The following is a 27953-nucleotide window of genomic DNA, read 5'->3' as shown; positions in this document are numbered from 1 at the left end:
AAAAGTGGGAAAAGAAACAAACTCCCAGTTTGCTGTGAAAATTAAATACTCTAATGAATTCAAGTGCTTAGAACAGTGAAGAGCAGGCGCTATTCTGATTGTTATCGTGATGAGGATGTATTACCAAGTTGTCTCCAGTTTAATGAGGTCTAGATGACAACATCCTGTGCATCTCCCAAAGAAAACTGGGAGGCTGATTTCATGAGTTTTATACTTTACCTAGGAGCTCATTTATAAGTACTGTACATTCTCAAGTCTCTTGAAAGTTGAATCAGCTGAGCTAGGCTTCAATTAGAGACTATATAATATCTGCAGAGGTGGTGGGAAAAAAGTTGATTCCCGCTAAACAAAAAAAATGCAGTCGGTATTAAATACAGCACAAGATCCTAGGATACTTTACCACCAAGCAGGCGTCTGTAAGAGTTGATTTTCTACAGTATGATTTGTGAGCTTTTCAGTGGACACCCTCCAGACAACCAGCTGCTCTGAACATTTTTCTCTTCTGAAGGATGTCATTCACATTGTGTTTCTCAAACCTCATCTCAAGACTTTGCAATTGAAAGTACAGAGAACGTTAAATGTGGGTGTTGAGTACAATCCAATGGGATGGGCAGAATTTGGAATGTGACCTGGGCAATGTCTTTAAAAAAAAAATGACATGCATGCATGTAAGAATGTATTTTGATCCCTAGGAGGGACAAAATTTTTCTCTGCACCAAAAATATATCATTCGGCAGTACGGGTTTATTGTTTCCGAGTCAGCAGTGCGGGTGTTTCAGCCCCAAGAGCAGATGCCCTCCAACTGTTCAGCCTGGGGTATGAGGGTGAAGAGAAAAGGGGGGCAACAGCGTGGACAGGTGGCTGGACACAGCCAGTGATTGCACCCCCTACCCTTCTGCTGCCTTCCAGAGCTGGACTTCAGGCCATGCTGTGTGTCACAATTAATGTTCTCAGCAGGGAAGGGCAGTATCAAATTTATCAGTTATGTTTCTGTTAGGGCTTACTGAGTCAAGGAAAATGGTTTAGGTGGGAGCATTAGTCTTAGTAAATGAGAGTACTCTTAAACTTAACACATGCATATAGAGGTTACATATTTCCTGAGAGTCAACTCAGAGACGATGTCATGCTATCATAGCTCTAATTAAAAGACGGTCTTAGGTGAGACAGAATCTTAGAGATTGCTGCAGTCAGTGTGTCTGTAAGCAACAGAGAGAAGCAGCAAGTAGGAACAACGAAGCAGCAGGATCCAGAAGCTCAAACACATACGTTCACATATAGACACCTCAAGTTTACAGTGTGTGGCTAGACCATCATTCTGCAGTCACACAGTTGGTGTGAATATCCTCTTTGGAACAACGACCTCTGCTCAGTTTCCTCGTCCCTAAACATTTACATCATTTATTGTGATCATTAAGGGAAATCAAGCCTCTAAAGTATAATGCACAGAGTACACACTCAGTAAAACAGATGTCTGCTACCAACACCACCACCATCATCATCGTCATCATTATCATCAAGGTCAAGGATAAAAAGACATACAGCCTCACCTAAACAATGACAGTTTCGTTTTTAAGCTCTGCTTCATTTTGCTAATCGAGTTGGTCTTGCTAAAACCCAAGATCTCAAGTGCTGAAATCTGCTGCTGTAATAAGATTATCGTGAAGGTGCAACTCAATTGTCTCAGCTGGGCTCCCCTGTGAGGGCGTGTGGGGAAGGGAGCAGTCATCCTCAACCTTCTGTTAACCTTGTCTGAAGACAAAAATCTGATCACGGCATGTAACTTGACCTTAGAAAAGTTGAATCTTTTTGGTCCCCCCAAACAGAGCAACTGAAGGCCAAAAATACATATTTCTTTTTCTCTTCATGGAGTTTACTTTGATTGTTCCTTTTGTATCTTTAGGAGAATGTGATGGAGGGATTAGAAAATAAGAGTGAAGGTCAAGGTGCAGTGTTGACCTCTGAACTTCACTGCAGTGCTCTGGTTTAACGAGCTCAATTTCACCTCGTCTAAGCTCCCACATAAGACATTTCTTTTACAATTCATTGCTGGGGTAATCTGCCCTTCAAGGAATTGCTCCAAGTCCAACTTTCTGATAGTAGTAACTTTAGTGATAACCTAGTATATACTTGTTTTGTTCTGGCTACAGGGAAGTTCAGAGCAAAACTTGCTGCTCAATCATAGCATAAACATTCATTCTTTGAAGTTAGGATATTGATTTTTCTGAGTTCCTCCTTTTGATACTTATTCTCTTTTTAATTGTATGATATTATAACCTGTCTCAAGTTTTTGAAAAGTTACAAAGAATAATTTTTTTAATAAACTTTAACCAAATCTAGTCAAAGCTATGATTTTCCCAGCAATCATATATTGATGTAAGAGCTGGACCATAAAAAAGGCTGAGCACTAAAGAACTGATGCTTTCGAATTGTGGTGCTGGAGGAGACTCTTGAGAGTCCCTTGGCCTACAAGGAGATCAAACTAGTCAATCCTAAAGGAGATCAGCCCTGACTGTTCACTGGAAGGACTGATGCTGAAGTTGAAGCTCCAGGACTTTGGCCACCTGATGTGAAGAACCGATTCATTGGAAAAGACCCTGATTCTGGGAAAGGTTGAAGGCAAATGGCGAAGGGAGCAGCAGAGGGTCAGATGGTTAGATGGCATCACTGACTCAATGGACATGAATTTGAGCAAACTCTTGGGAGATAGTGAAGGACAGGGGAGCCTGGTGAGCTGCAGTCCATAGGGTCGCAAAGAGTCGGACATGGCTTAATGACTGAACAACATCAACAAAACCCAAATCTTATTTTTCTCCCAATTACCATAGATGAATTCAAAGAGGCTTTAACAGCTCTTGCTTGCTTTAACCTATTGCTTGGCAAAAGTCATGAGCATATTTCCATCTCTGTCCACTCACTGTCCCATAATTTGTTTCAGCTGCTTATTTCAGTTTTAATTTTTGGAAGACATTAGATCTCAGAGGTTCTGGACAATGTGGGAACTAGCAATCATTATTATAAATCGCCTATAACTCTTGATAAACAAAATAATCATCATTCCCATTGAATTATTCCCATGAAGGAAATTTTACTCAGGCTAACACAGGGCACATGAAGATAATTTCTGTTGCACTGATTTTAAAAATGAGTACTTCTGGAAAAGATTATACAGGAGTTAAGACAGTGAATCAAAGCTTTTGTTCTGAAAATTATATTCAAATGTAGTCAGTCCAAATCTGAGAACTCTATTTGTGATGCAAATCAAAGGCAAAAAATACTTCTGTTTAACAAACCAATGCAATTTTTCATATCACACACTGGTTACCACTTTAAGTCTTCTCTGAGAACAGAGGGATAGAAGGGTGAAACATGCATGGATTAACCAGATCTGACACCATTCATTTCCTTCAACTGCAGGTAATTACCCTGCATAATTCTCCTATGCATAAATTAAACTGTATGAATTAACAATGATCTTGTTTTCCTACATTCAGTAATTGAGACAAAACTGATCAAGAGACACTCTACATGTGGGTACGGATTAGACAATGGTCCTTCCAAAAGAGAAGGAATGACTCCTTTTTTCTCTCAAGTTGGGCTTCCCAGGTGGCTCAGCGGGAAAGAATCCACCTGCCAAGCAGGAGAAGTGGGTTCAATCCCTGGGTTGGGAAGGTCCCCTGAAGAAGGAAATGACAAGCCACTCCAGTATTCTTGCCTGGAAAATTCCATTGACAAAGGAGCCTGGTGGGCTACAGTCCATGGGATCACAAAGATTCGGACACGAGTTAGCGATAGAACAACAAAATTGCTTTTTCTCCATTTCCCTCCCCTTTTGTGGGATTTTCAGACCTCTGAGGCATTGTAAGGAACAAAGTTGTTAACGGGGAGGGGGGAGGCTTATCACTGAAACTGTCATTTATCAGAATGGATCATTTACCCAGTAGAAAAATGTCTGTTTCCTCATGATCAGGTACTTCTCAGTGCAGACACAATGCCTATTTAGCTGGATTCATGAATCTTTTGGATGCATAATGTGGGAAGACTTCTCGGTGATTACAATAGAATCCTGAGATGTCTCATTAATGCCTTGATATCAACTAAGAATCTCAACCTGAAAATCACATGAGCCATCTGAGTACTGAGGGACTAAGCCAAGTGATCTAGGAACCACAAGCCAGCTTAGTTCTATGGGAGAACTCAGGCTTACGGAACATGCTACTAACTGGCAGTCATAGGAACTCTGAATTTGGGGCTTTTGTATGTTTACGTCCACAGCTACAATCCAGACTTGATACCAGGCTATCCAGATTTAAAACCGAACTCTGCCTTTACTAATTTTGCTCAATGTCAGTTCTCTCATCTATAATACAGATAATAATTTTACATTGGGGTCATTGCGAGAATTCAGGTAATGAATGCATGTGCCTGGCATATTGGAAATGCTATTAAATGATAGTTATTATTATTAATATTACACAAAACATTTGAATTTAGATTCAATGCTTTGCTGCAGAAGAGGAGCTTAATGTCTACATCCAATATGAGATACAAGTGAACACATCTATAATTTAGAAATGGGGCTTGTGTTTTTTTTGGGGGGGTGTTATTTTTTAAATTACAAAGACTTCAGACTCCCCTGTGTCTACATTCAGGATTGCATAATTCACTCAAAGAGAAAGGAGAATCTACATGCAAGATCTGTGTGCTGTGTGCTCCATCGCTCAGGAACTAGAGCCCACCAGACTCCTCTGTCCATGGAATTTTCCAGGCAAGAATACTGAAGTGAGTTGCTCTTTACTACTCCAGGGGATCTTCCTGACCCAGGGATCGAACCTACATGTCCTGCATCTCCTGCATTGCGGTAGAGTCTTTACCACTGAGCCACCTGGGAGGCCCCACGTGCATGGTCTACCTGGAGCTATTTCTCCCCATCTGGACTGTAAAGGAGAGATACTCATTCCTTAAATTAAGACGACACATTCTCTCAATACTGTTTCCATATCTCTAGCCTGGTCACTGTATATACACACACATGAAAGCTCCCTGAGCTAATGCAGCCCCTCAGCCTCTTCTGGCTCTGGCTGTTTTCTTCCATTAGTGGCAAAACAGCCATTTTGCAACATTCAGAGCCAAAACAAACTACATCTGGAAAATATCTTAATGTGAAGAAACACACTTTGAGGATCTAAAAGAAATAACAATAAATAACCCTTTAAAGAGTAACAGCACATGTCATTTCTGTCCTATTTTAGCCCAAAGACTATTTGACAAAATTCAAAGGGCAAGTTTTTTTAGGGATGTCATGGGAGCCTGCAAAGGGAGCAGTTCCTGACCTTTCTTGTGTCATCGGGGCAGGTTTCCACTTGCAAAATACGGTATCAAACTGAGAGCATTAGTCAGGTAAGAAGAGAAAATAGTTGTGCTTCAGGCTCTCAATGAATTAGGCTTCAAGCAGGCCATATTTTGGTGCCTGAAGGTGTGGGCAGGCAGAACAAATCATCCCTACCTCTCTCCAGCTTAACACTGATTTTGCTACCGAGGCGAATGGAGTGGATATTCTGGAGTGGCAGACCCCGAATGAGAATGAGAAAGGCTAGGCACTAACCCAGCCTCTTAGACATACTAGCACTGTGATTTTGCACAAGCCAGTTAATCCTTTTGTTTTGTTTCCTAATTGGTGAAACCATGGACATTAATGTTAGTCTTGCCTACATCATGGGGTTCTCTGGTTTAATAGGATAATGGGTGTGCTGGAAGTTGTTGAAAACTGCAAAACCCCACAGTAATAGAAGGTGCTATTTAGACTAATGCATTATTAATATTATGTACTATTTCCAGGGGACACCTTGAACCTCAGAAGTAAACTTTAGGTATCAAGGAAGGAGGCATGTGGATAAAAGAAGTGATAAGAGCAGTCAGCCTGCTGGCGAGGAAGGGCTTGCCAAGGGTGGCTAGCTGTACTTGATCATGGGTTTGTCCAGCTATGTTTCATCTCTTTTTCTCCATCTCCTGAGTGGGTCCCTATTTGACAACACTCCCTAAAGTAAAGACTTGTGGTATTTCTACTGGCCAGACTGAGACAACTCTACTTTCAAAAGAGGTTACTGGGAGTCTTGCTTATTCACCTGTTGAATTAGCCAGTTTGAAATTCTGTCTCAAGGCTACCAATTCCCCTTTTCCTAAATCCTCCCCCAACAAACCAACCTCTGTTCGCTTCTAATATCTATTTTAAGAATGAGTTTCTCTGAATATTCAACAAGAGGAAGGTAGGCTTTAGATCTGGTTATTCTACTACTGACAACTGTCATACTATTTACCTCGCAGTGAAGAAATGTGATAGGAATAACAAAAAATCGTGGTTTTAACTGACCTTATTTCTGCATCTGACAGTATGGACTAGAACAACAACAGTGAGTCAGGAGCTGGAAAGGGCTCTGCTGCAGTCAGATGGTGGCTGGACACGGAGAAGTAGGGACCAGAGAAGCTGAGGGCTGCCCAGGCGTCTCTTTCTTCCAGGTTCCAGGCCTTTCCTTGCGGTCAGTTAGTTGGCTTTCTCACAGCATGGCAGCCTCAGGATCATCAGATAGCTTACATGGTGGCTGATAGCTTCAAGAACTAGTAAGAAGCTGAGTAATCTTTTGCGATCTAGCCTTGGAAGTCAATTCTCTATGAGTCAAGAGAGCCACGATTTTGAGGAAAGGGAAGGAAAACCTCATTTCTCAATTGCAAGAGTATCAAAGTCACTATGTAGGAAGGGCCTTATAGGGTGGGAGATACTGTTGAGGCCATTTTTGGAAAATACAGTTTGCCATATAGACTGTCTATATGTCAATAATTATCCTTGATACTGATACTTATGTATAATCTCTCCTTAGTACCACCCTGCCAGCAATAGCTAACAGATCAGTTAGTAACTTCTAGTTCAGTAAAACAGGCAACTGTTCTGAGGCCTTCTCCTCCTCTCCCCCTTGTGCCTTAATGACTTAATAACACTGGTTAAACTTCCTAAATATCTCAGGCATCCAATTCTGTTCTGCCATGTCCACATGCCTCCATCCCTCAGGGCGCAGTGCGTGTACACTGTAGCTCTCCAGGCCCCCCATGCATTCTCATGGCAGCTGCAGTGGCCATCTGTGATTGGCACTGGATGTCATTCCAAGCCCCATCTTGGTGACTTCCAGTAATGAAGCCTAGAAGCAGGACACTACATTTCCCAGAATCCCCTGCAGCTCAGATTCTGCACATGATACAGGGTGCCTCCACCAGTGCGCTTGCCACAAGATTTGAAGGGGAGGCTGCGGTATTAAGCTTCCTATGGCTAATGTAATGAATTACTACAAATTCAGTGGCATAAGGTGACACACAATTATTATCTGACAGTTCAGGAGGTCAGAAGTCTGAAATGGGTCTCATGGGGCTAAAATCAAGGTGTCAGCACAGGTGTGTTCCCTTCTGAAGACTCTAGGGAAGAACCCAGTTCCCTGGCTTTTCTAGCTTCTGGAAGCCACCCACATTTCTTCTCTTGGGGCTTCTTGCTCCACGTTCAAGCATGCCAGCAATGCTGCATCTCTCTGGGCCTTCTCCCATAGTCACATGACCACAGCTTTTAAGGGCTGATGAGATTAGCCTCGGCCCAGGTGGAGCATCTGGGATCATCCCAAGGAGCTTGACTTTAGCATCTTTCCAAAGGTCCTTTTGCCACGTAAGGTAACATCTTCATTCACAGGTTTGGGGGGATTAGGCCATGGGCATCTTTGAGGGGGCGGGACATTATTTTGCCTACTATGCTGTACTTCATCTCTTCTGTTGTCACCACTGGGAATCACCTTCATGGACTACCTGGTTTTTCTGTGGTGGCTTCCTGGCTATCTGTTTCCTGACCGTGGCAGGGACAGCTTCCTTCTGGAGAGAGCAGCTTCCTAAATCATCATGCAGTGTCTACATTATTGACCAGGCAGTGACTCCATTACAACGTGAATTTCAAAGTTGTTCCAGAAAGCTCGACGTACAGTGTGTTTCCCTGGCCTTTCTGACCCAACAATTTTGTAAGTCATTTTATTTTACATTCTTTCTGCTGAGTGGATTCTGTTGTCTGCAATAGAATCCCAATGCCCATTCTCAGGGCTATATCCCTGTGTATGTCTATCTTTCTCTTTTCTAAGCTCCATATATTTCTGATGGTGAACCATCACCAAGACAACTAAACTGTATTATAATTTTGGAAGATATGGTTCATTTCAAAGTGGCTAAAATGCTGCTAAGCAACTTTATAATAGAAAAGTATGGCATTGCCATTCAAGGGTTACTGGTAGTTATCCTGGAATATTTATTTGAGATAATTAACCTTAAACCTCTGTATTGCAGCAGGGGGGACATTAATTAGAAGGTGGACTGTCACAGTTAAGGCCAAGACCAAGTCTCTCCAGGCCTTCATATACAGCAAAAAGTAGGGAAAGTAAATGCTGTCCCAGGAATAATCTCTCGGGAATTTACACTTGCTCCAGGAAACTGTCACTATGGATTTATTCCCCCTACTAGGGGAAGGAAAAACCATGTGCTCTTTGTGTTCATCTGTGTTGCTTTTGTTATTTGTAAGGTACCTTCCCCCCAACTCCGCCCTTGCCTCTCTTCCAAAAGTCCTCCTAGAAGACAAGGACAGAAGGGGACAAGGTTGAAGTGAATGGAGTCCTTGTTCCTTCAGTTCCTTCCTGAACAATTTGCTTGAGGAGAAAGAGATCATTTTCAGTGCTAGAGGTGAAAGCCACAGCATTAAACCCCAAAGACAAGTGACTTGCACAAGAGAGGGTTGTTAGGCATTGTTCTGTACACAGGTTTGTGTTTTGGGATGGTCTCACCAGCCTGGTTTTAATACCATTGCCATTATTAATAGCCTTATGTCATAACTGTACCCATGTGACCTTTGCCAGGCACACTGCTCTGCTGTCCTGAACTGTTCTACCTTCATCTTGATCTTAAATCTAGGTCACAGGCAGTGAGTTCACACTGGATGCCTATGACTTGCTAGGCAGCACGTAAGCCCTAAGGATCCAGGAATGAACGAAATGGGCCCTCTGTACCCTCAGAGAGCTCACAATCTTCCTAGTCTTATCTGGTGAGTCTTCTCTTTTCCCTTCCATTTATCTATAATCTTACCAAAGGCGCATGGATGAAATCCTCACTGATTACTCCAGTCACAGCCTTCCTCGCCTTCCTCTGACCTCCCATAGCCCCTTTTCTAGGGTGACCAATCAGAATCCTTCTGAGTGAAAGGGGTGCTATTAACATTTATGCTTATGCTGAGAAAACAGATGTGAGCAGAGCAAACCAAGACAGGCGGACGGCACTCCGTCCTACACAGCTGGGTATCTCCTCCTTCTCTACCAGACTGTGCACTTCCTAGAAGGTATAATCGGTATCTTACACTTGTACATGGAATGAAAAATTTAATTCTGGCCAGATCCCAGTGCTCCCTTAAATTACAGAACACTGTAATTTAGGACTTGGACTTCCAATCCATCTCAGAAATAAAAATGATTATTCACCACTTTATTATACTTATTATATTTGTTTATTACTTTATTATATTTGAATGCTAAATGGTGTGAAAAACATTCCCTTTGTCTAAGACACTGCCATCCTCCATCTGGCAGAGAGCTCATTTTGAGCTTATGAAACACAACACAGAAACATTGCACCTCATTTGCTCTCACTGTTGAAAAGAAATCTAATTTTCTTTTTTAATTAGTGTGATGGACGTGTGAAAACATTCATATCCTCCACGCAGTGCTTATCAGTGTCATGTAAACGATGGGCACAAGAAAATAAATCGCAGTGGTTTCTTTTCTCGGTGGTGTCTAGGGAGGGCACCCGGCATAGGGCCATGTGTAAAATGATCTTTTGTAGGTAACTGGCCACATTCGAGAAAAACATCTATTATTTTTAGGGAATACTTCCAACTAAAGTGGGATGAGTACACTGTAACCAAAAAAAACCCCACAACCCACCACCCCTCAACAATAACAACAAACCTTGGCCATTTCCCCAGCGAGGAACTTGGTGGCCTCAGAGAGGAGATAGGAAGAGGGAGGAGGACGTGTGGGTGTTTCGGTATTAATTCATTCAGGATCTGTGCATTGAGTGCTTTTGTTTCATGGAATCGGCTGGAAGGCCTCCATGTGCACAATGGGGGAGGTTTTCATTTTCATGGGGAAAATGTGCGGAGAAACTGTCTATAAGGATATGATTTCGAAAGTGGAGGGGAATGACGCCAAGGAGGGTTCCCTCCAGAGGAAAAGGCGCGTAGTCATAATCCCTCTCCTTTTCTGAACAGATCTTTCTAATAATCGCACTATGGGGTGTTTACATGACAACGGCTTCAGGGAGCCATCCCGTGTCTAGGTTTGCCTTTGGGGAACCAATTATGTGCTGCTGGCCTATCTGTACCTCCTCTCCCCACCCCCACCCCCAATTCCCTTGCTTCATTGTCTGTTTTCAGCTGGTATTCTTTTCTGGTTGAATGGCCACAAACACAAGCTGTCTATCTGCTCCAACTCGGTGGAGTTGGGCTTGGCAGATGAAAAAACCTTGGTAAAGGAGCCGTTCAGAAGAACGAGGCCGGGCCCATGGCCACCGGGGCGGAGGAGGCCCACGTGGAAAGTCAAATATCTGCCACTGCCCCGAGGAGAACCCACTGTATAAACAAAACAAGACTTTCACTTCTACCACGCTTCCTCCCAAGAAAAGGAAGAAACTGAATTTAGACCTCTGACTTCTTTTCAGAACAGAAACAAGACAGCCTTTTATCTTTTCCCCCCAACTCACTGAATGCAATGAGCAGTAAAATAAAACACTGGTTTGCAAACACTTCAACTCAAGGGATGGTTGTTCACCCAACTCTACTATTTAATATGGAAAGTGCAGGCTGCACTGTTCACCCTCCAGAACGGCCTCTGTCTGTGTTTTGGTCTCCTGATGCTGAGCGGTGAGTCAATAATACATGAATTAACCCAAAATACAGCAGAGAAGGGACTTGGTTATAGTCACAACTGGGCACATGGCTGGTATCACAGCTGGACTGTGGGGTTTTACCACACTAGGGATGTATCCACCCAGCAAACTCAGGCTTAGGGTAGGACAGCTGACTGTCATCAGAAGGGCCCCAAGTCAATGGACTCCAACACTAAAGAGTAGAATTTTGAAGTGACACCCACAGACATAAATATCTCCTTCCCAGGCCCCCTGGTTTCTCCAGGTCACCCTTGAGGAGGGATGTATGTGTCCCTTTTCTGCTGGAAATAATCTGACTTTGCAGTCCACAGAAAGAAGAGAGCCATTGCCAGCATTTTTGTTCAAGCACACAGAATTCTAGGCAAGTCAAGTCCCCAGTGCAGGCTTTTAGTTTTTCCTCACTCTAGCTTGGTATTTCTTTATATTTATACTGAAGATAAAATATTCAAAACCACAATCTCACACTGGACTGGCAGAGGAAGAGAGACGCAGCACCCACTGGGGGCCTTTCGGAAAAGCAACATATGCAGCACGTTTTTACTTAAACAGATCTCCACTCTTCAGGTTTTCAGATGTTTGCACGCAGCAGATTTTTGGACAGACAAATGCATCAGCTTCCTGGGGAAAAGCCAGGATTTGGCAGCATCTCTGTGGCAAGGGGAGCTGGGCACAAGAGGCTGACCCCAAAGGCTGGGCTAGGAGGGGTAGGGAAGAGCAGGGAGGCCTTTTCCTCTAGTGGCTCTTCCCTTGAGTAGACACACCCCTGCAATTTGTTCCTACAGCAGGTTAGCCACTGGCTGCTTCCTAATTAACCACCGGAGAGTAGCCTGATGATGTTCATTCTTGAAGAGTTCACAGCTGACATCCCCTGCTTGGAACAGCAGCTATAATAGTCTGATGGAGACACAAAGGAAGCAGACAGTGGGGGTGAGAGGGAAAACTCAGAGGCTGTTCTGAAAAGGCTGGAGAAGCAAGAGGAAGAGGGGAAGTAAGTGAGCATGAATATACTAAACTGCGGGTGGCTAGGACTAGGGAACATACTCAGAGCCAGGTAAACGTGACAGGAAACAAAAAGGAAGAAATGATCACGTGCCAAATAACAAAGGGGCAAAGGCTCAAAGGAGATGCCCAGTCTCATACAGAGCACAAGTACAGTCTCTTTAAGAGTGGGGGACAATTGGTCACAGTCGTAGAACTTGGCAGTGAGTGGAGAGCAAGCGAGGAGGGAGGAGAAAAGACAGATCCAGACTGGTTTCCAAGACAATCATGGTTGTTTCCCCCGGCCCCCGAGCTTAGACGTTTCCTCTCTGTCACTCACTAGAGCAACACGTTGGTATCTTCAGGATAAGGACCCTCGACGCTGCCAACATCCCCTCTGCACCACCCCCGCCCCAACCCCCAATAAAAACCCTTCCAGTTATCTCGCTTTTCCACTTGCTCTCTGGCTCCCGCGGGAGCTGTCACTTCGCACGAGCGAACGGCCCAGCGCTTCTCCCACCTTAACATCTGGATGGCTTCCGCTCGTCTCAGCTCCAACAGCAGCTACCTTCTCCTAGACTGAGGCTCTCTAATGCGCTCCCCACCATTCTGGGGGAGGGGGGCAGGAGGTTACAGTCTCGCGCTAATAGAGGTGCAGATGCTTCTTTTTCCTAGATCATCTCCCAAACCACAGAAACTTGAACCGGTGCTCCTCATCAGGTGCATCGACACCCCTTACCCCTTCATTCTTCTAGACGTTGGTCGGCATCAGTGCCACACATTTCTCCTTCTTGCTCCCCGCCCAGTTCTCATTCCCCAACCCCACACTGCCGGTTTGGAATCCAGACTTGGAGGGATGAAGCTGGTTCGTAGCCAAGCTGAATCCAGGCAGCCTGGGGGCAAGTTAGCATCCCAGAGGCTGTAATCCCAGATGCGAGCTGGTCTCCCCGTGGGCACTGACAGTGCCGGAAGTCGCTCGGCGGCAACCAGTATCTTAGGACCTGCATCCCGAAGCGCTCGCACCAAGCCCCCTCCCGGGACATCTAATGTCCAGCCACGCGCGTCCTCGCCCCAGAAACAACGCTCCGGTCCCCGGGCACTGCCGCGGGCCCCTCACTACCTTTTGGGCCGGTCCTGCCACGTTCCTGGGCATCCCTCCGTTCTGCCTGCAAAAGTGCTTGTGCCCCCTTACTGCACAGCAACTTAGCGTCTCTATCCTGTGGGCATCAGAGACCCGAACGCTCCCAGGCGGAGGAAACCAAGGACGCCCCGGTCTCAAGGGGCTCCTTCACAGGCGACACTCATTCAAGCCGACGACACCCTCGCCACACAGACCTCACCCGGACTGTCAGCAAGATCAGAAGCAAAAAAAGAACAAATAAAAAGGTGCACATACCTAAAGACGAAGGCTCCTTGTCATGACAGGGGGACACTTGAGGTCTCCGGCTTAGAATACCCGCCTCCGTGCCAATGCAATGCCCGGGGCCGCCCGCACCTCGGCTCTGCAGACAGCCTGAGCGCGCTCACTCGGGGGAAGGGACAAAGGGTCGCGGGACGCGCTCGGTCCAGGCCCCGGCGCCGGCGGCCGACCTCCAGCCTCAGCTCGCGGCAGCCAGCGGCGGCGCGGGCTGAAGTTGCGGGGCCGGCTGCGCGCCGAGCGAGCGCGGCGGTGGCCGCGCGGGGGGCGGGGGCGGGGAGCGCGGGGGCGGGGCGGGCTCGGGGCCCGCGGCGTCGCCGGGGCGGGGAGGGGCGGGGGAGCCAGCTGCTTGACAGTTCCTCCAGCCCAGCTCCAAAGGCTGCGCTTTGCTGTCGGCGGCCAGCTGATCGCCGCCACGCCGAGGTCCTTGGCACGGGCTGGTGTCACCGCTATGGAGTTATCCCTGGAATTCGCGCAGGGGACCGAGGGCATTGGAGGGAGACGGGAGAACAGCCGAGGCCAGCACAATGCGCTGGGGCGACATCGGTGACGTGTGTGTGTGTGTGTGTGTGTGTGTGTGTGTGTGTGTGAGTGTGAAGTTGGTTGCCCCTGGCAAGAGTCGTGTTGGAAAGCCCCCGTGATGTTTCCTTTGTGTGGGCTCTCGGCTAGAGCTTGTTTGAGCAGCGAGATCTCATAACAATGGGGAGAAACAGAATTGTCTTATTTTGTTTTGGCAGATTAGAACTATACATAATCTGTTTTCTTTAGGAAAGTGTGGAGCTGACAGGCAAAGATATTCCATGGAAAGAGTCTTTGGAGTGGAAACTGTCCAATCCTAGGGGTGTATAAGGACCCAGAGACAACGTCTCTGCCTTTTTTCTTAAATAGGAAATCCCTTATTAGGTCTCAGTTTCCTTACCTGTAAATTCATCATCCTGAATGACCTGTGCCTAGAGTATGTTAAGTACAATGGTGTGTCCCTATTCCCAACTTGGGTGAGACTCAGTGAGTTTAGATATGGACCAAAAGAGAACATTTGAGGACACTGTGTCCTTACCCAGTGGTGGTGAGACTGCATCCTCACACTTGGGCTCTGAGACACCCAAACCATAGCCTAACCTGCTATATCATAGCTGACTTAGGGATTCAACAGGAGGAGCAGAGTGTGCTTGATGCCTAGAAAGGGCACCCAAGAGCAAGCCCTGGTCACCAGGTCACTGCCTTAGACCACGGAGGGCAGCCTGAGCAGTGAGTGCCTTGACAGGCTGCACGCTTCATGACAGCTGGATTTTTCCACACACCCACCTCCCTCTGTCCTTCTTCCAACTGACTAAATAGTTCCTAACAGCACTCATTTTTCCCAAAGAGACTTCCCTTCAGAAGAGAAAATGTGTTGACCACATGATACGGATATTCCAGTCCTCGTGGCAAGTTATTCCTTGTATGTGTAAAATAATTGGTATTCTGGTCAATATGTGTCCCTAGTGAGTTAGCTTGACTTGACATAATCCTTAGGATGCTGAATGCTACCGTTCATTGGTTTTCTTCTTATAGCCTAGACTCTGGAGCATATGGGCTTCCCTGGTGGCTCAGCTGGTAAAGAATCCATTTGCAATGTAGGACTGGGTTCAGTTCCTGGGTTAGGAAGATCCCCTGGAGAAGGGAATGGCTACTCACTCCAGTATTCTGACCTGGAGAATTCCATGGACTGTATAGTTCATGGGGTCACAAAGAGTCAGACATGACTGAGCAACTTTCACTGAAGCAGATACTTTACAAGCTCTGTATCATTTGTTCCTGACTATAAGTTTGCATATTAAAAGCAGAGATGTTACTTTGCCAACAAAGGTCCATCTAGTCAAAGCTGTGGTTTTTCCAGTAGTCATGTATGGATGTGAGAGTTGGACCATAAAGACAGCTGAGCGCTGAAGAATTGATGCTTTTGAACTCTGGTGTTGGAGAAGACCCTTGAGAGTCCCTTGGACTGCAAGGAGATCAAACCAGTCAATCCTCAAGGAAATAAGTCCTGAATATTCATTGGAAGGACTGATGCTGAAGCTGAAACTCCAATACTTTGGCCACCTGATTCGAAGAACTTCTTGGAAAAGACCCTGATGCTGGGAAGATTGAAGGTGGAGAAGAAGGGGACAGAGGATGAAATAGTTGCATGGCATCACCGACCCGATGGACATGAGTTTGAGCAAGCTTCAGGAGTTGGTGAAGGACAGGGAGGTCTGGTGTGCTGCAGTCCATGGGGTTGCAAAGAGTCGGACATGACTGAGTGACTGAACTGACAGATAAGTCTGTATTAGGTATTAATTCTCCCATTTCATGGATGGGAAAACCAAGATTCAAGGAAGTTAATGTGACTTGTCCAAGGTGACACAATTGAATAAACTTTAGATACTTGTGCAAAAGCTGGATTTTGACACTTGCAAACTTGGATAATGGTGGCCCTACCATCCTGTCTGTCATACATCCTTGTTCCCTTCAGCCTGGACCTGGGTTCATCCCTGTTGTATCCTTGTTGATACTTGACAGCTGAGCCCAGGTTTCGCAGATATTTCCTTATTCTACCTCCTTTCTCTTTCACCTATTCAATGACCACCACCCCCCCCCCCCCAGTCCTTTCCAGCCTCAATAAATTTGAGAGTCACAAAGGTCCAAACAGCCCCACAACTCCTACAGCATTTCTTGGCCTCTTGATAGCTACTACAATGGCCATAAATAAAACTGCTATTGAAACATTCATTCATACAATAAATATTTGTGCAGATCTGAGAAAAGGATGGGGGAGAAAAGAAAGAATGCTCTCCTCATGCCCCACTCAAATAGTTTACAACCTAAATGGTGATAACTCAATTAAGTATGGGAACTGAATGACATTGTTTAAGACAATGGCGAAATAGACCACAAGGACAGGTAGGATTAAATCAGAAGATACACTCTTCCCTCCTCCCATCAAAGTAAGCAAAACCAGCAGGAGGGAGAGGATGGGACCAGGATATCCTCCTTGAAAGATAATTAGAATTAGGGCAAGCGAACAGTGGTTCTAAAGGTAAGTTGAGGCACTTTATAGAGGAAGAAATGGAGTTCTAAACACACATAAACATCTTATTTGGGGATTCAAGGCCCTGCAGTGGGCTCTCATTTATTCATTCAGGGCTTTAAGTCATGTTCTTGTGCTAACGAGTCCCAGTTTTCCCACGCTGCAACTACTGAGCCCACATGGTGTGATGAAAGATCCCGCATACCTCGACGAAGATCTAGTGAGCCACAACAAAGACCCGACACAGCCAAAAGAAATAAATATTAAAAAAAAGAAAAAAGATTCCCAGATTTACATTTCCAACTCAGAACTCTCCTCTAAGGTCCAATATCCGAGTACCTATTTAAAGTTCCTGTTAATTTCTTGCTGGCCAATTCTTGATTCTCTTCCTCATAAACCAAAACTGATCCTCCTCTATTTTTAACCATCTTAGTTAAAAATAGAATAAACAGCACCACTATCCAACCCACTGCTAGAGGGCCAGAAATCAGGAAGTCGTTACTGATGCCTCTTCTTTCTTCCCACACTCAATTCACCAACAAAACCTGTTGCTCTGTCTCTGACAGTTCTCGTTCTTGGTTACCTTTCTCCAGCTCTACTACCACCATCCTTCTCTGGGATCCTTCATCTCCAGCCTGTGCCACTTATCTCCTCAGCTCCACTTTGCTCTTCCCCAGAATCCATTCTTCACTGTGGTGGGACAACTTTAAGATGGTCCTTAATGATTCCCACCCCTTAGTAATCACACCCTCAGGTAATCCCTTCCCCATGAGTGTGAACCTAGTGACTTACTTCTAACCAATAGAATATGGCAAATAGGCTGAGATATCACTTCCATGATTAGATGATAAAAGATTTTGATGTCTATCTTGCTAGTTGGATTTGTCCCTTGCTGGCTTTGATAAAGCAAGCTGCCATGTTGGAGACTCTCATATGACAAGGAACCGAGGTCCTCAGTTCAGTAGCTCATGGAAATGGAATCTTGCCGTCATTCATATTAGCTCAAAAGTGGATCTCTCCTCGTCAAGCCTTCAGATGAGACCCTAGCCCTAGAAAACACATTGATTCAGCTTTTCCTGAACTCTTGACTCACAGAAACTGTGAAATAACAAGCATGTGCTGTTTTAAACAGCTGAATTTGTGACAATTTGTTATGTAGCAATAGATAACTAATACAGAAAGAGTAATCTTTAAAAATAAAAATTATGTTGTGGTCACTATCCTGCTTAAAACTCTGCCTTCATTCCTCACTTATTATAAGATAAAATCTAAAATCCATGACAATGCTTCGATCTTGGTGAGCCAATCCTTTTCAGCCTTACTTATGTCTCCAGCCTCTCTCTTATTAAGCTCAGGTCACTAAGGTCACAAGGGCCTTCTTTTAGTTCCCTAAATGTGCCAAATCACTTTTCAGAGATGTCTTCCCTGACCACCTACATCTTCAAGTATATTCTTCCCCTCATTTCTTCTTTTTTAATGCACTGTGTCTTTTATAGCACCAGTTGTAAACTAAAATGATTTTCTTTACCTTTTTAGTTGTCCTTGGTCTCTTTTTCACTGAACTGTGAGATCATGGAGCTTCCCAGATGGTGTATGCGGTGTGAGATCATAAGGGCAGAGACTGTTTCTGCCTTATATCTCGTGGTATCCCCAGCACAGAGCAAGAGCTTAACAACTAATTAGTGAAGGAAAGATGAATAACTCTGCCTTTCTGGAGCTCAGCTGGACTCTTACCTTGATCTTTTTATTTCCTTCGTCAGCCCCACCCCCAGCCTATCTCCATGCCCATAGCCTTCACCCCATTTCCCAACAGCCACATCTATTCATTAAGGTCCAGTTTCAGTACTCTAGTCTCTATCTGGTTCCCCCAGATCTCTTCCCTCTTTCCCTGCATTCTCACTTCAGAACTTTCACAGCGTCTTAGATCTTATCTCCTGAGATGCTGGGCAACCGCCACTTTGTATTATGGTTAATTATGTAGAGACTAGTGGTTCCAAACATTTCTCCATTTACCTCATTCTAGAGAAAGAAGCCTGGAAAGAAGTACAGTTATGCAGGAAAAGTCTTGGGAGAAATAATAGCTACTACAGATTAGCATCACTAGCATTAGTAGTCTATTAGTAGTGCTAGTAGTGTATTACTAGCATTAGTAGTCTATTACTAACCAGATTAGATTATAATAGACTACCTAGGAAAAGTCCAGGGGGAAGAGCAGGGTCTAACACCCACCCTAAAGAGAAGTAGATTTCTGTTTCCCCACTATATTAGTCTGCTAGGACTGTCATAACAAATATCATATACTGGGTGGGCTTAGACAACAGAAATGTGTTTTCGCACTGTTCTGGAGGCTGGAAGCCCAAGATCAAAGTTCTGGCTGATTTAATTTCTGGTGAGAGCTCTCTAATTCTGTCTTGAAAACTTCACCACTTGAAGCATTCAGAGATACACTGGTGTAGCCCTGGAAACCTCATCCGGGAAAACAGTGAAGCCCAGAGCTTGTCAGGCATTGGTGGTGGGGATATTATAGAAATCTCTAGTGTGAGACTCTGTCGTGCTTTCACACCAATGGAAAGAAATGACTTTCCAAAGCAGTTAACAGTTTAACACAAGTCCCCCACCCCACCTGTAGTCCTTATCCATGTATCAATTTTAACTTAACAGCCCAAGGGACAAATGGTGGAGAAGGAAATGGCAGCCCACTCCAGTATTCTTGTCTGGAGAATCACATGGACAGAGGAGCTTGGCGGGCTGTAGTCCATGGGGTCACAAAGAGTCAGACACAACTGAAATGACTTGGCAGCAGGGACAAATGAGGGCTTCGCAGGTGGTGCTGGTGGTAAAGAATCCGCTTGCCAGTGTAGGAGACATAAGAGCCATGGATTTGATCCCTGGGTCGGGAAGATCCCCTGGAGAAGGAAATGGCAGCCCATCCCAGTACTCTTGCCTGGAAAACTCGATGGACAGAAGAGCTTGGTGGGGTACAGTCCAGAGAGTCACACAGTCAGACATGACTGAAGCAACTTAGCAGCAGCAGCAGCAGGGAAAAATGATAGCTATTATTTCAACTCAGGTGCCAGGCACTCTGCTAAGGGCAGGAACCACAGAGATAAATAGGAAAGTCATGGAACCCATCTTGAGGAGCCTGGTTGTAAGGACAGCTGTAAATATCTGAGGTGGCTGTCATGAAAGAGGAAGTACTATGGGTGCTATGGGAACTGTGATTATTTTTGGTGCCATAAAACAGGGTGTTTTAACTTCAGCAGCACTGAAAATGGTCTTTTCTGAAAACCAAATTTCATTGTTTTCCTCTCATGGGCATTTTTAAGGCCAGATTTTGTTTAGGGGACGGAATTGGCCATGCCAGGCTCTGTTCTTTGCACCACCAATCAATCTTAGTAAATGCACAATTCATTAGAAGAAAGCAGAAGAGCATCTGAAGTGCAGCCAATTGTTTCCTGATTTAGAGCGTCAGATATTTAATGCAGGATTCAGAACATGTCCGAAGACCTACTGCCATCATGAAGTGAAGTGAGTGCTCCAACCGCAAGGTGCCAGAGATCGGCTTTTACCTAGGCACCTCTATCCGTTTGTATTTCTCTATGTATTCCTTCTGCCTACGATGCTGGTGCATTTGGGCTTTTACTCTCCATCTAGTTCACTAATCCTGGAGAGAGGTAGCCAGATAGAGCTGAGATCGAATCTTCCTTTAGAACTATGATGTTTAATATTCAGGTGGATAGCATATCTAACATCCTGATTCTGCAATTCCGTCTTACTCTTATGACCTTCCCCCAGAGGCATTTGGTCACCCAACTGCAAGGCCAAATCATGATGGGGAATGCTGCCATGAAAGAGGAAGATGCTAGAACTCCTCTCTCCTACTCTAACTCTTTACCCTCCCCCTGGCTCACCTCTACTAATGTTTCCCTTGTCGCTATAACCAATCTTTCTCTATTCCCTTTTATTTGTTTTTTTATAATTAAACGTATTTATTTTTAATTGAAGGATAAGGAATCAACATGAATCAGCCATAGGTATACCTATGTCCCCTCCCTCTTGAAACTCCCACCCACTTCCCTCCTCGCTCCACCCCTCCAAGTTGTTACAGAGCCCTGGTTTGAGTTCCTTGAGTCACACAGCAAATTCCCATTGGCTATCTATTTTACATATGGTAATTTATATGCTTTCATGTTACTCTCTCCATACATCCCACCCGCTCCTTCCTCCTCCCCTCCTTTATTTCTGTTTTTCTAGTTTATGGAGTGCATAAGAATCACTCTGGGATGGAGTTTAAAAAGCAGATTTTGATTTTTAAATTCATTTATTTGAAAAAGCATGCTGACGATTCTGCTACGGTTGTCTCAGAACGTACTTTGGGACACACAGGTCTGGGTAAGGTCCCAACAGGTGCCTGGCCTTCATGGCACTACAGTGTGTTTCCAGAAGCCTTTCAGCTGCATCCCCATCTCTCCACAGTACCCAGTCTAAGCCTTGGCTCTTCCTATCATGACAGTGTCCGGGAAACAGCCTTACAAAAAGTGTTTGGACTTTGAATTGAAACACGTGGGTTATAAACTTGGGACAAATCTCAACCCTTGTGATCTTAGGGGCCTCACTTGTCAAATGAAGGATTTGAACCACTTGATCACCAAGCTTCCTTGGGCTCTAACATTTGATACTTTCTACTTCTGCTTTTTTGCTCGGGCCATTTCTACTACCTGTAAACTTTCTGCTGAGAATTGCCCATCGTGTTTTCTTTTACCTCTGAGATTTGTCTCTAAAACCCCGGGGAGGGAGGAGGGAGGGGGTTCAGGATGGGGAGCATGTGTACACTCGTGGCGGATTCATGTTGATATATGGCAAAACCAATACAATATTGTAAAGTAATTAGCCTCCAGTTAAAATAAATAAATTTAAATTTAAAAAAAAGAAATAAAAAATAAAGACCCTGCCTAGCCAGAAAGCCTGGTTCAAACACTGCCTCCTTTCCCGATGCCTTCTTGGCCCTCCACACTCTGCCTGTACCTTCTGCAAGTGCCTTGCGTGTCCCCTGAATAAGACCCTATCACACACCTTCCTTCCAGCCTAAATATTTGGTACACATCCCCTCATTAGTTTATAAACTCCGTGATGTTGGAAACTATGCTTACTGCCACTTATAGCATTGTAACTTCTATATTAAAGAGCGTAGAGAATCATCAGTAACTATCGACTATGTTTGGAACGAGAGCACATAGTGTCCCTGCTGCCTTCTGTCACCTTATCCCCTGGAAAAAGTATGTTTACAAGCCTGTATTTTTTGACATCAGAGCTGGACCTATAGGAGTATGTTTCAATGTAACAAATGACAGCTGAGTCTTGCTCGCTCCTCTCGAAACCGCTGGGAGCAGAACCCCATCCTCCTCTGTCCATGCCTGGTTCTGATGATAAGGTCCTCAAGGGAGCAGGCATCTCGTGCTGTTGTTTTCTTACCATTGTCACACATATCTGCTTGCACAATGGGAAACTACTTGGGCCAACACCCTTAGCATTTTAGTATGTCCCAGGAGTGGATGCCTCGGAGGGTCTGAAATCAGGCCTATGCATTCAGGCAAATGATCCAATCTTAAACCCCTCCTTCACCCCCACTTCTAGCTTCTGCACCAAGTGACCTGGAAGTTGCATGGGTGAAAGATAGTCAGCAAAATGTTCAAGGCTGACAGGAAATAAAATATGTCCTACATGTAGCAAACAACCCCCTTCTGTCCAGCAACTTGAGATTGGATTTCTCATATATTACTATTATATTATAAGGAGTGGTCATTTTCTGCAATAATTAATTTATAAAAATCACTTCCCAATTTTTTTTTATCTCAAGCCCCATTACACGATAATGTAATCTAGACCAGCCATTTAATAGTTTATATATACATATATATATATATATGTTTATATGTATAGAACTCGGAGGGCATTATGCTAAGTGAAATACATCAGACAGAGAAAGGCAAATACTGCATATCACTTACACGTGCAATCTAAAATATACAACAAACTAGTGAATATAATGGAAAAGACGCAGACTCACAGATATAGAGAACAAACTAGTGGTCACCAGTGGGGAGGGTAAGAGGAGAGGGAAACATGGTTAAAAGGTATAAACAGTTAGGTATAAAATATGCTACAAGGATACAATCCAGGGAATATAGCAAATATTTTTGATAACTATACATGAAACATAACATTTAAAAATTATGAATCATTATATTGTACACCTGTAACATATAATGTTGTATATCAACTATACCTCAATACTTAAAAAGCTCATATTTATTTATATAACATAACCTAAATCCTCTCGTATTTTTAAAAATTATTAAGGGCCTTGGGAAAACACCCTGAAAGAGTCTTGGGAAACCTGAGGGCTCCTCAGACTATATTTTGAGAACCTCTGCTCTAGACTGACAAACATTTTGGTAGAACGTTAACTTTACAAATTCCTATAGCTCTGAACCCAGTAAGGCTGAAGGTAAGTAGTATGAATTTAACAAATACTGTTGCACAAAGACATTAAAAGAAGGATAAAATAATGCAGAATGAATGCAAAAGTGACTGGAGACCATCACCATGCACGTATACACACAACGCTAGGTGCTTGACATGCAGGCTTTTCTTAAGGTTTTAAATTGACTTTCACTTCATAATGAATCTTTTTCCTTTCTCTCCCATTATCAGGGGAAACATAAAGGAAGACATTTGTCTGTATGGTTCTCCAAGGTGATTTATTTATATTGTGTCCCCCAGGGTCCCTGTGGCTTGCAGGTTGTCCCATGCAGCCCCTTCCTGTTCTTTCTCCACCCTTATCACTCCTGCTGACTGCCCTGGTGCTCCCCACGGAGGGACCACATCAACCTCCAGTGATGTCCAGCAGGGTTTGGCCAATGGGGAGCCCCAAAAGAGATTAAATGAGGGGAAAGGAGTGAGGTGAGGATGTTAATTCTGAGGCTCCTCCCTCTGAGGTCACATTGGGCTGGCTATACCCTTTCACAAAAGATGACTGCTCCCCCTCAACCCCAGGCAGCCTTTCTATATAGTTCTCTCTCCTTGCACGTTCAAGAAACCTCTTCCTCTACCATCCTTTGGAGCCAGGTGGTGTTCACTTCATTCTGCCCTCTGGTTCCCCGACACTCTACTGATTCAGACCTCCATAAGTCATCTCTTTGTAAATAAACCTTCTTGGAATTATTCTCATCCGAGCCAGCCATCCGTTTCCTAATACTCCCCTAAGTAATGCACATTAATAACAGCCTATTGACTATTGAAAAAAAGTTTTAAATATGCTTTTAGCCAGTCATTCATATTTTTAAAAATATTTTTTCTTTATGTAACTCCTTTACTTTTTTTCATTTCTCTTTCAATTTTAGGCAAGATCTGTTGTTACACATAATCCTGTTCAATTTGTTTTCTCCTTACTGTCCCCCAGCAATGCACAAATCTTCCTAAAGGCTGGTTGCTCTGTAATGCATGAGATCGAGACCGTTAATGTCAGAAGGTGATTTTAGGAGGAATTACGGACCTAGAAACCATTTTACTTAAAACTTTTTCGCTGCTTGTTAATCTTCACCATCTTCATGGACATTATTCTGGAGCCCAATTCACATCAGAAACAAGTCTCTGAGGCTAACTGGCTGTATCATTTAAGCAAAGCCAGAGAGAGCTGAAGGGAGGATCAAGATGGCTTAGAACACAAAGGAAAGGTTCTGAAGCCACAAATGAGATTCCTCCTAGCTGTTCACTCTTCTCTGCAGCACTCAGCTCATACTCCTGCTCCTGGGGCTGGGAGTCCAGCTGCACATTTAAAAGGCTGGTATCTCCTCTCTGAGGCCTGGAAACCATTAGCTCTCCCTGCTAGCTTCGGCATCCAGTGCCTCTTTTCCTTCCTAAATCACCCTTTCCCAGCCTCCGCCTCCCCGATCGATCGGGGATACTGGATACAAGCTCCAACCCCCTGGGCCCTGCACAGTTTCGCTTTGCAGATGGGAAAGGGGAAATCTGACTCTTGCGGCAGGGCTTGTTCGACCCACAAAGCGTTCTTTGGTAGCAGGGACCAGGCCTGGCCCCACTTCCCCTCTTTCCTTCTCTGCTCACACACAATCCACGTCCCTGGCAGCTTCGCACAGAAGCTGTGACAATGGGATGGGGCGCTGTCACCCTCCATAATTAGCCAGGAAGGCAGGGCTGCTGTAATATCACAGCGTTGACAGAGCTCTTGCACCTATTAAATTATTCACGCCGCCGAAGTGTCATGGGCTGTCACATTCAAAATAGGTCATTCTTGCTCAGGCTGCTGGAGGTGAAAATTTCACAGTGATGGCAACACATCCAAGTGCCTTGGTTTCAGCCAATCTCCAAAGTAAGGGGCTGCTCCAAGCAACCCTCTATTATTTTTCATTGAATCGCAGTTATGCTTTCATGAGCGACAGCAGGAAGCTGCTGGAACAGCTGTCTGCTGGCAGGCACGAGAACTCTGGGGGTGGAAGGCTTCGTTTCAGCCTCTTCCTTCACTGACCTGTCCTCAATGAGCCTCAAGGGGCTGCTTGAGGAATATAAATCTGAACACCTGTTCTCGTCTGCTCCCTGTACCCAAGACGGCTGTAAAGTCCAAATGAGGATGTAAGCTCTGGGCACCGGCAGGGTTTAGAAGAACGAATGCACACAGGCCTCTCTGAGAAGTGCCTCTCAGCCCTGGGTGCCGCATTCAAAGAGGAATTCAAGTTCAACAGCTGTGGGGCGTGCGTCCCTGCGTTTCAGATCCTAATTTGCAGACATTCGGGTCTCTTCAGTACTTAGAATACACTTGGCCTCTTGTCGGCATAGATATACTAGTCAACTCAAGTGCCTGGTGGTGGAATACAAACATTTGACTGGCTATTGCAGGGTCTGGGGAATTACTGGCATGTGAATATGTTCTTTTAATGGTTTTCAAGGATACAAAAGACTATCTTACAGGAGGAAGAACAATTTTCCTCTAGGATTAGAATAAAGAGAAGTGATTGAAGACACAGCTCTTTGGGGCTTGAGATAAAATACAAGCGAATGTGCTGATTGCTGGCTCTTGACTGTTAAATGGATATGTGACTGACAGAGACTGATAATCTCCTTGGGGAAGGGGGAGAAAGGCAGGGAGTTTAGCAATGGGATTGACCCTAGCCTATCTCCTATTAGGAGAATACGTACAAAAACCTCTAAAGAGATCTCTTTCAGCTGAGATGCTATGGATGTACAGCCTTGGAGCAAAAGGGTAAGAAATGCACGTATCTGAACATGGTGACCCTAGCACCGAATGCAGGCAGGCCACGTGAAGAAGGGGAGTTCACAGACGCATTTCCATCGCCATTCTGTATCTCACAGCAGTGCTCCCAAAGATATGAAGCCCTCTCCTCCAAATATTCACCTGCAAGAAGCCTGTCCAGATGACCCTCCCTCCCCCACATCTTTCCTTTAATTTCCCTTAAGTGTTTGTGCACAGTTTATATTGCATTCTCCTAGCTTTATGGAACAGCCCATGCAGGTGATACAGCCCAATCTCCATAAACTGGAGATAAATCTATGAATAATTCTCACTTATGTATATGCTGCTTTATTTATTTTTTTTTTAATTTTAGTTTTTTATTTTTTAAATTTTAAAATCTTTAATTCTTACATGCATTCCCAAACATGAACCCCCCTCCCACCTCCCTCCCCATAACATCTTTCTGGGTCATCCCCATGCACCAGCCCCAAGCATGCTGCATCCTGCGTCAGACATAGACTGGCGATTCAATTCACATGATAGTATACATGTTAGAATGTGATTCTCCCAAATCATCCCACCCTCTCCCTCTCCCTCTGAATCCAAAAGTCTGTTATACACATCTGTGTCTCTTTCCCTGTCTTGCATACAGGGTCGTCATTGCCATCTTCCTAAATTCCATATATATGTGTTAGTATACTGTATTGGTGTTTTTCTTTCTGGCTTACTTCACTCTGTATAATCGGCTCCAGTTTCATCCATCTCATCAGAACTGATTCAAATGAATTCTTTTTAACGGCTGAGTAATACTCCATTGTGTATATGTACCACAGCTTTCTTATCCATTCATCTATATGCTGCTTTATCATCAACATTTCAACAGATATTTCCTAGTGCCCACTATGCTGGGTACTTGGAGAGGAACTTCATGAAGTCATTCCCTGTTTATAGCTCAACTATCCCCAAGTGGATTCCTACTTCCCCATCAGGCCTCCACCCCAAGCCTACTTCTCCAGCAGCCTTCCTCACCTCAATGAAGAGCAGCCCATCCTTCCAGAAGCCTGGATCAGAGTCTTGGAGTTCTCCTTAGTGCCTTTTCCCCCTCACCTCCAGAATTCAATCACTATCAGGCCTGGTAAGCCTCCACCAATTCTCTGCTGGACTGTTGCCATCTTCCCCTAACTGGCTCCCCTGCTTTTGCCCTTTATGCCATTTTTATTTTCTAGACAGTAGTCAGATAATGCTTTTGAGAGGCAAACCAGATTATGTCACTCTGCTCAACCTTCACCAGCGGTTCCCCATCTCCCATAGAGCTAAAACCCAAATGCTTACAGTGGCCTGTAAGGCTGTACAAGAGCTGGGTCCATCCCCCTAACACAGCCCCCAGGAACCTCTTGGATCAAATCTTCTACTGCTCTCAGTCTTGCTCATGTTGTGCTGCAGCCACACTGGCCTTCTGACTCTTGCTGGAACCTTCCCCTTCTGATATCCAGGCCAACCCTGCAGTCCCTTGAAGCCTCTGGGCATTTGCCAGCATAGCCTTCTCTGACCACCATGCTCTACTCTTCTCATCCTGCACTTACTTTTACTCCGTAACACTTCTCTCCATCTGACACATCGTGTTTTTACTTGTTTGTTTACTGTCTGGCTCCCTCTACCACCAGCAGAACTTCACCAGGTCTGGGGCTTTGTCATAGTCACTGCTGATGCAAGAGCTGAATAGAGCTGAATCTGGCCCATGGTAGACTATCAGCGGATAGTCTTTAATGAATGAAAAAATAATCCATCTTCTATCCCTATATAGTTCATAAGCTCCTGACGGGGGTTTCTCTGCTAATTATGCTACTCTTTTGTAGAAGAGCTTCAGTAAGCGCTAATCTCAAAATATTTATTCAGAGATTCTAAAACTGATTTCCAACTAGGCAGACATTGGTAGGAAAAATTCCCAGATCTAACTCTTAAACATCCTGTTATGGAGAAAACAGTCCTTTTAAGATTGTGTCAGATATGCCCAGCGTCAGCTCCCTGGAACCATTTCTATATCACATGAGAATTCAGTTCCCTGCTGTTAAGTTTACATAGCTCAAGAAAAAGCAACCATTTTGCAGACTTTCAGGTACTGCCTGTTCTTTCCTGTTTCTTGGTATAACTATTCCTAATTTTTTTTTAATGTGGACATATATATGTAAATCTAATGTGTGTGATGTAAGATTTACCATCTTAATCATTTTTAA

General features: G+C 44.5%; 1 protein-coding gene across 6 annotated transcripts in view; it reads right to left on the bottom strand.

The window, feature by feature from the left end:
* The window catches only part of RIPOR2 (RHO family interacting cell polarization regulator 2), a 239897-nt gene that overhangs the window by 67416 nt on the left and 144528 nt on the right, over nucleotides 1-27953 (bottom strand). For 2 of the 6 annotated variants that reach the window (XM_069563790.1, XM_069563793.1), the window contains exon 1: nucleotides 13379-13962. The exons of the other annotated variants lie outside the window; for them this stretch is intronic. The gene's annotated coding sequence lies outside the window, so the exon portion shown is untranslated. Of the gene's footprint in view, nucleotides 1-13378; nucleotides 13963-27953 lie in introns of those variants that run through there. 6 annotated transcript variants of the gene reach the window in all.

The sequence above is a fragment of the Ovis canadensis genome, chromosome 20, assembly GCF_042477335.2.
Source record: "Ovis canadensis isolate MfBH-ARS-UI-01 breed Bighorn chromosome 20, ARS-UI_OviCan_v2, whole genome shotgun sequence".
NCBI lineage: Eukaryota > Metazoa > Chordata > Mammalia > Artiodactyla > Bovidae > Ovis > Ovis canadensis.
This window is presented reverse-complemented; position numbering and strand designations above follow the sequence as displayed.